The sequence below is a fragment of the Ambystoma mexicanum genome, chromosome 2p, assembly GCF_040938575.1.
Source record: "Ambystoma mexicanum isolate Mex_15411 chromosome 2p, UKY_AmexF1_1, whole genome shotgun sequence".
NCBI classification, from domain to species: Eukaryota; Metazoa; Chordata; class Amphibia; order Caudata; family Ambystomatidae; genus Ambystoma; species Ambystoma mexicanum.
This window is the reverse complement of record NC_090923.1, coordinates 1085406717-1085420951: the sequence shown is the minus strand read 5'-3', so window position 1 is coordinate 1085420951 and position 14235 is coordinate 1085406717. Positions and strand designations below refer to the sequence as shown.

Sequence of the window (14235 nt, the reverse complement as noted above, 5' to 3'; positions counted from 1 at the left end):
CATGTGGGCCGAACTCTATGAAGCAAGGTCTGTGATCCCACTCCTAACATCATTTGTCAGGAGAAGCAGACCTGTGTCAGTTGAGGCTTTCGCTGCTACCTTCTCGCCCCCCCCTGCCCCTTCGGCTGACTCCCACCCTGACACAGCCCTCTCTATGCTCCACTCTGCTATATCTGCTACTCTTGATATCCTTGCCCCCGTCATGAGAATCCGCCTGAAGCCCAAGGCCAAATGTAACTCCTGGTATGACTCGGATCTCGTCACCCTAAAACGCAAGTGCAGGGTTGCAGGGAGGAAATGGCGTGCTTCATGTTCATCCTCTGACAAACTGGCCTGCCGCCTGCTCCAAAGGCAGTACCGGCTCTCCGTTCTCACCATGAAGAGAGCCCTTATCCAAGCCCGCATCTCTGCGGCATCTAACAACTCCGCCGAACTCTTTAAAATCTGCAAGGAGCTGGCCAACCCTGTTGCAGTCTCTACCTCTCCTGTCCCCTCCCAGGCCCTCTGCACTGCACTGGCCTCTCACTTCATCTCTAAAACTCACCTATACACAGGTGTTTCCCGGCTCTTCCTCTGGCCCTTCTGCAGTCACCCCTCCTCCCTCTTTCTCTACCTTTCCACTTTTCTCTGCTGACGAGGTTTCCAGACAAGTCCGATCTATGAAAGTCTTGTCTAAACAGGTTCACCCCTGTTCCTCCAAATCTATCAAGGACCACATCGACTCCCTGGCTCCTGCCCTGGCTGACTTTTGCAACCACTCCTTCGCCTCTGGAGCTTTCCCTTCCCCCCTCAAGCACTCCCTTGTGCACCCTCTTCTCAAGAAACCCTCTTCCGACCCCTCCTGCCCGGCTAACTATCGCCCTATCTCCATCACTCCCTTCCTGGGCAAGCTCCTGGAGAAACTGGCCATCTCCCAGCTTAACCTCCATGCTGAATCTGTTGGTAGTCTTCATGACCATCAATCTGGCTTCAGAGCTGCCAGAAGCACGGAAACTGCTCTCCTGAACATCCGTGAAGACCTGCTCTTGAACCTTGATTCCAACACTCCGTGTGTTCTCATTCTGCTCGATCTCTCCTCTGCCTTTGACACTGTCAACCATGCCATCCTGCTCAACCGTCTCCGTGCAAACCTGGATATCACTGGTCAGGCTCTGGCGTGGCTGACCTCTTTCCTTTCAAATCGACCCTCCCAGGTCCAACTGGGGTCCTTCCTCTCCGACATCTTTTTCTCCACCTGTGGTGTCCCCCAGGGATCTAATCTCTCTCCCTGGCTGTTCAACCTGTATCTGGCACCCCTTGCCCACCGCATCGCCGCTCTCTGCCCTAATTTCCAGTGCTATGCGGACGATACCCAGCTCATTTTCAGGCTACCCTCAGCCTCCCCCTCTCCTTCCCTCATCTCTGACTGTCTGTCTGCTATCCAGGAATGGTGTGCCGCCAATGACCTCTGCCTTAATGCCAGTAAGACTGAGATTCTACTCATCGGTACACCCACTCCCTCCTTCCCTGCAGCTCTCTGGCCTGCCTCCCTTGGCCCCCTCCCTGCTCCTACCTGCATGGCAAAAAACCTTGGGGTCATCTTCGACTCCACACTCTCCTTCTCTCCTCATATTTCTGACGTCGCTAAGAAGTCACACTACCAGCTGCACCTCCTCAGAGGTATTCTTCCCTTCCTTTCCTTCCCCCAGAAGCTCACTGTCTCCCGAGCCCTGGTTCTCTCGAAGCTGGATTACTGTAACAGCCTCTATCTTAATCTGCCTGCCTCCACTCTCCGCCCTTTGCAACTCATCCAGAACAGAACTGCGAGACTTGTTCTTGGCCTCAAGCCCAGGGACCGTATCTCTCCAGGACTGAAATCTCTACACTGGCTCCCAGTGGCTGCGAGGATAAAGTTCAAAACCCTCTGCCTTGTCCACAAGGCCTTCTGGGGCCTGGGTCCTAAATACCTTCAACTCTCTCTTCCCAAATATCTTCCTTCCCGAGCCCTTTGCTCATCCGCCTCCAAATCCCTCAGGGTCAGCCGCTTCCGAAGCAACGAGCTGGGGGTAGATCTCTCTCCGCGGCAGGGGCCTCCCTCTGGAACAGCCTTCCTGCCTCCCTGAAACTTGAGGAGAACCATCTCCGGTTCCGGAAGCACCTCAAAACCTTCCTCTTTGCTTCTGCTTTCTCTCTCCCTCTCCCCTGCTGAACAGCTAAGAGTCCTCACTGAAACTGCACTGATTCTGCAACTGGACCACTCTTAACGGCCTCGGTCCTGGGCCCAGCCACTCTCCACTTGCACTGATGCCTTGGAACCCCTCTGCACTGCGGGACTGTCTCTGTATCCCTACAGCCCCCCCCCCTTTCCCAGCACTTGTTCTGCACCTACCTTGCACTTGCCACCAGCTGGCCCTATTTATTTATTACTTTACGCCACTTACCTTGTACTGCACTTCCCCCCCTCCCCTTGCACTTCTTCCCCTCCCCCACCCCTGCACTTGTGCGATCTGAATGACACCTGGCCTAGTAGGATCGTTGTCTGTCTCCCCTTGTTCCTCCCCTCCCTGCCTCGTCGCGCCTTGAAACACCTGTGTATAGGCGCGTTACAAATGCCATATCATATCATATCATACCTGCTGCGGACATGGATTGAAATGGTACTTTCTAATTTGATTTAAACAAATGTGAATTAGGTAGGGAAAGCGGTGCCAAAACAATCAGAACTGCCTACTTGGTAGCATTCTGAACAATAAAGACGTCTGGATATACTGGCGGTTGCCGATCTGCCAGGTGCAGGGATAAGACACAGTATCATAGAGTTAGTTCAGTCCTCCTCCTCTTCCCAAATTCCACCCCAAGGATTCTCCAGCCTCTCTGGCTCGATCTCCTGACATGAATTCCTGGTTTTTCTTAACCAGAGTTCTAGAGGCAGGGAAGGGTGACAGAAACTCTGACACGACCAGAGGGAACCGCTAACCACAATTGGAGATTCCCAGGTAACTGTGTCACGATGGAAGGAAAATCGAACTCAAGTGAACAGGGCCTAAGCTAAGAGGATCTACTGTCCTTTGAGCGCTGTCCAATCCTTCATGGGCTCATGGCATCCACACCCAGGAAAGCACTTTTCAATGCCCTCACAGTCTCAGGGTGGTTTTTTCAAGCCCCAGCAGACTTCTTTACTAGGCCTTGTCAGGTGGCCCAGAAGACATGCCATTCTCTGGAACCCTGCTGCTGCGTGACACAGTTTTTATAGTTTCCTCACTCTTGCCATTTTGCTCTTGTTGGACTCGTACCCAAGCAAGAACTTGAAGTTTTCCACCTCTTGCCATAGGGGTCTACCCGGGTAGGATTTTTCTAAACACACCTGCATTCATTTACTGCTGCAGTAGTTGCGACTTGCAACCCCCTTATCGCAGGATGGTCTCCTGGGCGTAAGCCCAGCACAGGCTTTAATCTGGGCTAGCTCACCCAAGATGGAGAATAACCGATTTGATCTCATGGGGTCTGAGGGCAAACCTAAGCCACATTTCATCATTTGGAGATACCCCACACCTGATGTCACAAGACCGAAGAAGCACACAACTACTGACACCAGAATATTGTTAAAGGGTTTAATTAACCAACAGTACAATATTAAACTACTACATGGACATGGGCTCAGGATGGCTGTAGCATAAAGGTCCTTGGGAAATGTACTTGTTGAACTCAGGATTATATACGAATGACAACAAGCAAAGATGCATACATGAACTTCCAGGCAGGAAGCTCTTCTGCTTAATTAACTCTAACGCTCCGCCCATATCCCTTCTTCTGGAGAACACAAAGCCTTTCAGCTTCTTTTGTGTTCTCCCGTGGCAAGGGCCCCAATAGTCCTCCACTTCACTGGACCCCTCCTCTCTGTTGCTTAGTCCCCCACTTCCAAGACCAAGGGATCTACCCTTCTGTTGCGTGTGCCCTCTTCTGGGGATCACAGTCACTCTTACTTTCTCTTCACTGGAGCACACATCTTCTGGCCTCAAGTGGCAGTCCCCCATCTCCTCACTGGAGCAATCTTCTGGGGTACAAAGAGGTTCTCCTTTTCTGTTACATATCTGCTCTTGCAGGGATCAAAATAACTCTCAGAACTCTCTCTCTTACTAACCACACCATCCGCAAAGTCGCTGTCTTCTGTCAAGGCGGAGATGTAGGTCACGTGCTGATGAAAGATGTACCCGCGAGGTTGCAGTCTCAGGCATGATGGCCTTCTGTACCCGTTTGCCTCAATTCCACCAGCGACAGGAGTTCTTGATGTTGATCCTATGACCGAGTCACAGGTGAGCCAATGGCGGAGTTTCATGCGAGTGTCCGGCAGTGTTTTTAGTGAGAAGCAGTCCTACCCGGTAGGGTGGAGCTTCAGCTCTGCATAGTGTGGCAGCATTCTCAGTAGGGATGAACACAATGCAGATGCCAGAGACGGGAACCCCACGTGCCGGGAGCCCCATGTAAAATTGAGTCCCGTAACCAATGACATGATAATGTTCGTACCCATGAGTGAATTGGAAGCGGATCTGGCTATATATGGTCATGGCTACTGCCTGTCTCTGATAAGGAGGGCCACAATTGCCAGAACGAGATATGATGTGTCTGTGAATGGCCTATGGGAATCACGCCGGAATCCACAGGAAGATGCCCAGGAGCGATGGATGCAGCACACCTCCCCCTTCCTTTGATTGGGAGGCCATCCAAATATCCGAATGGATGCAATGTGTTTCCACCCCAAGACTCCAGAAATGTTACCCACAACATGAAATACATTATCATGCAAGGTTGAACATGTGCATACACAGCAATTCCTTGCACACATGTTAGCACATAGCCATACAAAGAAGCACATAGGCATACAAAGAAGCACATAGGCATACAAAGAAGCACATAGGCATACAAAGAAGCACATAGGCATATATGGCAATCAGTAAAGACGCGAAGCTGTTAGTGGCATATGACGGTGGTGCGTGGTTGTATGTTTCAGGAAACTGGCATATATGGCCATACGTGGCAAGAATATTACTAAGCCCAAGCATTATATGCATGAAAACGATTTTCCTATGAATAATGACCAACAGAACACTATGGCTGAGAAGAGGTCATTTACAAAACGGCGCCAAAATAATGCTCTGTAGAAAACCCCACCAGGGAAAACACACAATAGAAATCCTGCAGAATAAATAAAGCTGAGAAAGCAGGCATCACAATAGAGTCCTAGAACAATGTCTATTGGGAATCAATGGCAAAGAAAAATGCTGCATTAGACTAGTGTGCCAGAGAGTATCATGCATCCGGACCTTTGGTCTGAGAACCAAGCTCCTCGGAATACCGTCCCCAAAACAGTGTCATTGAGGACAATGTGTGCAGTGAAATAATATTGCCGAACATTATACCAATCCAAACGTCATGTGGGAGAATAACTGGCATCGGAATACAGTGCTATCCAACAGTCGACTTCAGAATACTGTGCACATAGCACGCATCCATCAAAATACTGTGCACATAGCACGCATCCATCAGAATACTGTGCACATAACATGCACCATCAGAATACTGTGCACATAACATGCATCCATCAGAATACTGTGCACATAACATGCATCCATCAAAATACTGTGCACATAGCACGCATCCATCAAAATACTGTGCACATAGCACGCATCCATCAGAATACTGTGCACATAACATGCACCATCAGAATACTGTGCACATAACATGCATCCATCAGAATACTGTGCACATAACATGCATCCATCAAAATACTGTGCACATAGCACGCATCCATCAAAATACTGTGCACATAACATGCACCATCAGAATACTGTGCACATAGCACGCATCCATCAGAATACTGTGCACATAACATGCATCCATCAAAATACTGTGCACATAGCACGCATCCATCAAAATACTGTGCACATAACATGCACCATCAGAATACTGTGCACATAGCACGCATCCATCAGAATACTGTGCACATAACATGCACCATCAGAATACTGTGCACATAGCACGCATCCATCAGAATACTGTGCACATAACATGCATCCATCAGAATACTGTGCATATAGCACGCATCCATCAAAATACTGTACACATAACATGCACCATCAGAATACTGTGCACATAGCACGCATCCATCAGAATACTGTGCACGTAACATGCATCCATCAGAATAGTGTGCACATAGCACGCATCCATCAAAATACTGTGCACGTAACATGCATCCATCAGAATACTGTGCACATAGCACGCATCCATCAAAATACTGTGCACATAGCACGCATCCATCAGAATACTGTGCACATAGCACGCATCCATCAGAATACTGTGCACATAACATGCACCATCAGAATACTGTGCACATAACATGCATCCATCAGAATACTGTGCACATAACATGCATCCATCAAAATACTGTGCACATAGCACGCATCCATCAAAATACTGTGCACATAACATGCACCATCAGAATACTGTGCACATAGCACGCATCCATCAGAATACTGTGCACATAACATGCATCCATCAGAATACTGTGCACATAGCACGCATCCATCAAAATACTGTGCACATAACATGCATCCATCAGAATACTGTGCACATAGCACGCATCCATCAAAATACTGTGCACATAACATGCATCCATCAGAATACTGTGCATATAGCACGCATCCATCAAAATACTGTGAACATAACATGCATGCATCAGAACACTGTGCATATAGCACTCATCCATCAAAAGACTGTGCACTTAACATGCATCCATCAGAATACTGTGCATATAGCACACATCCATCAAAATACTGTGCACATAGCACACATCCATCAGAATACTGTGCACATAACATGCATCCATCAACATGCTGTGCACATAGCACGCATCCATCAGAATTCTGTGCACATAGCACACATCCATCAGAATACTGTGCTATCGAACAGTCGACTTCAGAATACTGTGCACATAAAACGCATCCATCAGAATACTGTGCTATCGAACAGTCGACTTCAGAATACTGTGCACATAACACGCATCCATCAGAATACTGTGCACATAGCACGCATCCATTAGAACACTGTGCACATAACACGCATCCATCAGAATACTGTGCCAGAGGTTATTGCCCAATAAAATACAAAACTTGAAAATAAGGTTCCTCCAAATAGTGTGCCATAGAATAATGCCGACCAGTACCAGAGACAATTCCACCAAAAAGCGTGTGCAAGAGTCCCCAAAGGTAAGCACAATGTAATGGTACTTAATAAGAAGACCTTGGCCTCACGCCATGTTTCGGCATCCTCTGTGACTCACCAGTAAAGACTGACAGAAATCTCTTTCAGAAACATAATGCCTACCGCACTCTACAGTGCCAGAGTCACCCAACACGCATGCTGCACCAGAAGATGATACCCATCAATATAGCATGCCTCCTAGACACGTATCCATCATAGCACGCAGTCTGACATCTCTGTCTAGAGAATAATGTTGCGGAGAATGCGCATGAGCGCGCTATGCCAGGTAAGCATTTCCATAAGAATACTGTAGCAGTAACACGACTGGAGGACAGCAAATGCTGCCTGGGAATGACGGAAAGCACAACACTGGGCCACAAATGAAAGCCCATTACAAAACGCTTAAGCAATATTGCCATTAGCATATTAAGAATAATAACATTGATCAGAAAAGCATGCCAGAATATTGTGCCAGCGAATAATGCCTGCTAAGTGTGCCAAAGAATTATATTAATCTAAACACGGCGATGAAGGACAAACCTGAATACTGTGCTACAGAATCACATTAACCAGCACACTGTGTCAGCTAACAAAATCCTTCAGGTCCCTGCTTGGCCGTGAGCATAATCTGAGTAACAAAACTGTTGTCAGAAACCAGTTCCTATTAGAATCCTGTAGTATAATTCCAAAAGGAATAGGAATTCCAAAAGGAATAGACTGCCAGCGACTAATAACTAACACAGTACTATGCCAGTTATATTGTTCAACAGACTGTGGTGCCAGAGAAAAAACAGATCAGATCAAATGAAGAACTATCGGAAGGACCAGATCAGAAAAGAATTCCACTAACACAAAGCGTGATGTCCATTTCTATCCCAGAGTAAAACATCAATGCGAGTGAATATTGCTTACCAGACTGCTATGCTAGCCAACACTTCCTATACAGATGTGCTATCAGGAAAAACTAAGTATCACACAATGGTGTCAGAGTCATTGCTCATCTGTATATTTCATCAGACAATGCCTATCACAATACTCCTCAGTAAGGCTGGGGGAATTTACCCAAAAGTGAGCCCTAGACAAATGTTCAGGCACCTGGGAATATTTGTGGATTCATTTTGGGGGTGCAAAACCGGCTGACCGTACCCCCAAAGTAGCCCTATGTCCCCCTGTCTCACCACTGCGCCCCGTGAATGATGCACCAGGACCTCGAAAAATAGTTTAAAATATGTTTCTATTTTCAGCACTAAAAAGATAGAAATAGAAAACATTTAACACCAATAGGGCGGTGGGACATGCAATAGGGCACGGTGGTGGGCGGGTGAGGGATGGCAACAGCCTGCCACCCCTTTCAGTGACCACCTTATTTACCCTGTGTGAACTTATGCACACATCTCTGTAAATAGTAAACAACTCTACAGGACACCACTCCACGTGGACTGTGGATACCACAGGGATTTCCCAAACTTGTGAAGCCAGCCTTACTCTTCCGCATCAAACAGGCACCAGGCTTCCAGTAAAACAGTACACCTAAAATTAGGCAACTAACAACCTTCCCCTAAATAAAAGCATTAGCCGCGATCAGCAGGTAAGCAGGTGCCTGCTCACTGTTGCCACCGATGCACCCTTGTGGGTGTGTTCAGACCAGAGGCATTAGAGGCGCATGACAGACAGAAAAGAGGGGAGACGAGATGTTAAATAATCTTTTTATTTATAGTAATAACTGGGCAAAAAAGAAAATGTCTTACAACGAAAATAATTATGTTTTAACATGGAAATATATTTGTTATGTTCCTAAAAATAACACAGACGGCAATGAGAACTTCATTTTTACTCCACGCAACAACAAAAAAATCCTAATGTAGGGAGTAAAATACTACCACCCAAAAATCCTAACTGAAGTCCTGCCTGGCATACACATTAGGTTGCATCTCTGACCAAATACTTAATCCCAGTCTGAGTCTCTTCAGAGCAAATTGCTCTGGGAGAGTAAGGGAACCACAACACTAAAATCTTGAAGGCCACTCATCCGGTGAACATGCAGAATTAGCCAGAATTCTGAAGTGCAAAGTTGTTTGTAGAGGCCTGCAATTCTTGGTTCGGCTGGTGTTTTGAACTAGAATTCCCAGCAGCCCTAGCCAGCACAGGTAATGATGAGGGATTATGGGAGACATAGTCCAAAACATCTGGAGAGCTGTGGGTTGCAGAAAGTGACATTGTTGATCAAATGGTCCTTCGATAATTGCTCAGCTTCACTGTGGTTGCTTCCTGCCATTACAAATACACCAGTGCCTCTCAAAGAAAGGCAGAGGAGGATTATTCTCCAAGAACAACTTGTTATTTCTCCAATGTATGAACTATTCAATTTGCTGTACGAAAATCTAAAAAATAGCTAAACGCCATAATATGTCATGCCTGACTTAAGATCTCCCTCTTTTCCGTATGTCTCCTCAATCATGGCCCTTCCTTCTTGCTCTCAATGATAGGCACCCACCCTTGCACTTGCTTCATGCAGAGGTCTGAGCTTTCTTTGTACTCCTCTGGGATCTTCTCTTAGAACGTGTGAGTAAGTGTAAAGACTGGAAGGGGGTGTCGGTATTTCTGCTCTCTATATGGTAGAGGAGATGCACAGAGGACCCCAGCCAAGATTCTCTATTCGGTAGCTATGGTCGAGCAATCAAGGCCTAGCTTCTCAGGAGGTGATGCAGGCTGGTTCTTAAATACTGTATTATCCCCAAGCCCCCACAAAGGAATGTCCACACACTGTATTAGTTAAAACACAGTCTTTATATAATTAATATTCAAGGTTATCTACACTATCACAATAACTCACTTTGTGCTCAGGAAATTCATAATGGTACATATAAACAGTTCTAAAGCGGTACCACAATTATTATCAGATCTCATTAAAGTGCATCAACTATACGGTCAAAATGCCACACAGATTAATAAAGAGGAAACCAGCAGTAGAGAGGGGAAGGAAAGCAAGATGGTTGAACAATTGGCGGAATACTGGCCTTTACCCACTAGGCACAATTCTGTGTGGAGATCCCCCCACCTGGGCAACCTGTAAAGCAAAGATGTATCACAAGCCCAGTACATATATTGTTCTATGAGTCTTATTTCCCTCTACAATAGTTCTACAGCCCCAATGTACCTGGAATTGTAGCGTTCGTCGTCGGGGAATCGACGGCCCTTCTTGAGTGCCCTCTCTTTAAGGCAGGAGTCATGGGTCGTCGAACGTCCGACGGAGAACAGGGTGAACTACGGCGTGGCAGCTTCGCTCCTAGCGGTGCTCGTCGATGCGGAGCATTGACGTCCTGCAAGGAAGAGGCATGCGGGGCACCTCGGTGACAGTAGTTCTGGACCGCAAAGAGATGTTGAAGAACTGTGGCCCAGCAAAGGCGTTGAGTCGTCGGCATCTCTGTGGTCTTTTGGTGGCAGGAAACCCCCCGGTGGATGCTCCTCGGCGCGGCGATGCAGACGAGAGCATCCTCAGATCAAATGAAGTTCTTAAGCAAACGGGAGCACGGCGGTTCCAGTCGGCGACGGCGGTCATCGACAGTGGCGGACAACAGTCCGGGCGCTTCTCTTTGGGATTCAGCGGCAGTCCCTGTCTCCAGTCTGCAGCCTGTCATAGGTCTGTCTACCAGGTAGCTTTGGCAAAGATCAGCTGGTGCACGATGGTCCCTTGTAGCTCGGGAAGAGGGCGCCTTACCAGGTCCTCTCTGGGTCAGTCCTTGGAGACACAGCTGCTTTCAGATCGACGAAGTAGAGCAGCAGCAAGACTTCTCTTCCAGCAGGGCTTCAAGGTTAAGCTTCAGTTTCAACTCCAGTTACTCTTCAGCTTCTGAACACAAATTCTAGCAGTGAGAGGCCCCCAGATATATTAGTTGATCTCCCATTGATTCTGCTGGGTCACACTCAGGCAACCAATCGGTCAGAAGGGCATTCATGCAGGCAGGCATCCAATCAGGTGCATAGTGTATTCAGGCCATTCACGCCTCTCCAGACACTCACAACAAGGTATGTGTATTGGGACAAGTACCCAGCCATTCAACACTCCACACTGCATTCATACCAGTTTCTAGAAGGGCTGTCTCAGTCATTGTGTCAACCACCAGATACTAGACACCCACAACACAGAATGCATATTCGTCACACACTCCATTCACCCAGGCCCCACCCACAGGGTGTACCCACAACATACAGTCAATGGGAAGGCTCCGGCAAGTCTGGCCTGGACTTCACAACAACACCATATATGGAACTTCCACCCAACAGCCAGTCAGGGGGGAGGGACAGAGTCAGGGCTTCCCAGGACTTTGGGAAAACAAGGTAATAGGCAATAGAAACCAAGAGGCCGGAGGGGCCATCTTGTTTCCTATCAGGAATCAACTGATTCCAATGGCAGGGCCTGGGTATCACAAAATGGAGGATACTCAGGGCACCTGTCAAATTCAGCATGGAGCTGCCACCAGCCCATAACCTGCTCTGTGGGCCACACACAGGCACCCAAAAACATACACTAGGGGCACAGGGTTGTACCCCCACCCATGGGTGCCATAAGGGTATCCCATGGGTCTGTACATCAAACCAAAAGAGAGAGCTGCACCGTCAGGAGTTCCACATGAACTCCTGCATGGAAAACACGACAGAACACACAATAAAAAGCAGTAAAGGACAAGGATACGGAGGCCCTGTCCCTCCGATGCATTTCCAGCATCACAGTAAGGTCCTCCCCGGTGGTCTCCCTAGCGACGTCCAATGGCTTCTCACATTCTTCAGAGTCTTTCACTCAATTGCAGACATCTGTGAAGAACCAAGAATGAGACACAGACACAGGGACTCATGGTTTTGGCCATAAACCATTATTGACAAAAGAAAAGGGTTTTGGAAAATAAATGCCTCTCTGTCCCTCAGACGGATAGTTTAGGGGCAACGTGCTCGCATTGGAAGCAGGACGACACGGAACAACACAGGTTCGAACCCTCGGTCCGTACTGAGAAACCTCTGGGTATTAAGCGTGTTATAAATAACCATTGATATCCTATCATATATGTGTTTTAGGAACGTTCCCGGTGCACCTCTGCATTGTGGGGATGAATTAACTAATTTGTTACAGAGTATGTGTTAATATGGGGTCACTTGGATAAAATGTCTTAGGCCACTTTACATCCTAGTTCATCCCTGGCAAAGAGTTACTGGGGCTGGCACTTGTAACTGGAGGGCATGGCGGTACCATGTGTTATGTTGTGTTGTGTTACCTGGCCATTTGCGAAGCGTGAAACTACTAGGATGTGGATGTGTATTGCAGCACACAAATGGGCTTCCGGCAGTGGTCGAAGTGGATGGGAGCGGTTGGGGGCGGTGCTCCCCTACTTTTTTTATTACGTTTTACTGTTCCCATAGTTTTATTTTCAAAAGAAACCGTTCCGGAATGGTTTCGTTTATAAATGCAAGTGTAGGAAGAAGTTGAAACTTGCACTTCCGTGCAGTGCACTGAACGTTCCCTTAAAAAGCGGGTGCGTTTGATGGGGTGGCGGGAGAACATAGTTCCACTACTTCTTTTCGTACACTTCGACCATTGGTTTCTGGTAGATTGCCATCTGGTGCAAGTAAAACATGACATGAGAGATTCAGAGACGCTAGAAAAGCTTAGCTCCATCTTGAAAGCGGATGCCATCCGTGGGCTTTGAGGCAGTATGCAATGCTGTGCCTTGGAAAACCTTACACACTCCACTGACTATTATGAGTGCCTGCGCTAGGGGGAGCGGGAGGGAAGCCGCAATACATGGCTTTGGTAGAACCATGGAAGTGGATTCAGGTTGCAGGCCCTGCTTTTCTCGACGTGAGCATTGCGACTTTAAGGGGCGTGTTAGCAGTACCGGTGATGTCAGCGCATAAGGTGCTGTGCCCAATGAGGCTGCAGGGCTGGGAGCTAGCGGCAAGCTGGTTGGTCTGTATGTGCTTAGTGATACCATGAAATCGGTCCAGTGGTGGGCTCTGCCTTTCCACAGATCAATATTGCGCGTAGCAAGGACACATTAGCAGTCATTTTCATAGCAGTACAATGTGTGGTGCACCGAATAGTAGAAGATAGCAGAACTCACGCAACAATACATCACACCATTACACATCTTTTCACTGTGTCAACACTGAAATAAGGGGATGGACTAGTGTCATTTTTGGCGGGAGAAATAGAGTGACTTTCTTACAGACTATAAATGAAAAAAATGGGCACCATTTTATAAAAAGTGCAAATTGCATGCAGGGTACCACCAACGTTAGAACCCGTGTACTATTGGGACCTCTCTGTACAATGTTCAAAGCGTGGCTAGGACGGATGCCGCGCCACAGCACATGGCGTTTGCCATGGCGCTTGGGCACTCGGCTGGAACTATCTGGACCGGCATCCACCGATGCACGCGGCATACAACTATGTGACATCATACGTCACCTGGCACAACGTCATGATGTCATTAGTCCCGCGGAAGTGTGGCACAAACGCTAGTGGCTTGTATTTTGGTGCCAACGAACAGCGATCCTTGCTTTTCAGTTTTTCCCTAAGTGGCGTTCCGACGTCCTCCGCTTGCCTGTTCTTGCTGTTTCTTAGCCTTGAATCTGGACCTGCAATGAATGTCTCATCAAACCCGACAAAGCACCACTGTGGCACACTAAGCCAGGTTACACCTGCAATTAATGTCTCACCAAACCACACATAGTGCCAGTATGACCCACTAAGTCAGGGTGCACCTGCAGTGAAAGCCTTGCCAAGGCCCCCAGATGGCACCAGTGTGTCACACTAAGCCAGAGTACACCTGCAGTGAAAGCCTTGCCAAGCACCCTGCATGGCACCACTGTGACACACTAAACCATGGTACACCTGCAATAAATGTCTCACCAAACCACACATAGTGCCAGTATGACCCACTAAGTCAGGGTGCACCTGCAGTGAAAGCCTTGCCAAGGCCTCCAGATGGCACCAGTGTGTCACAC

The 14235-nt window shown here is 47.8% G+C and overlaps 1 protein-coding gene across 25 annotated transcripts in view; it reads right to left on the bottom strand.

Annotated features, from left to right (window-relative positions):
* The window catches only part of NRXN2 (neurexin 2), a 2524532-nt gene that overhangs the window by 1724987 nt on the left and 785310 nt on the right, over positions 1–14235 (bottom strand). The gene's annotated exons all lie outside the window — the stretch shown is intronic.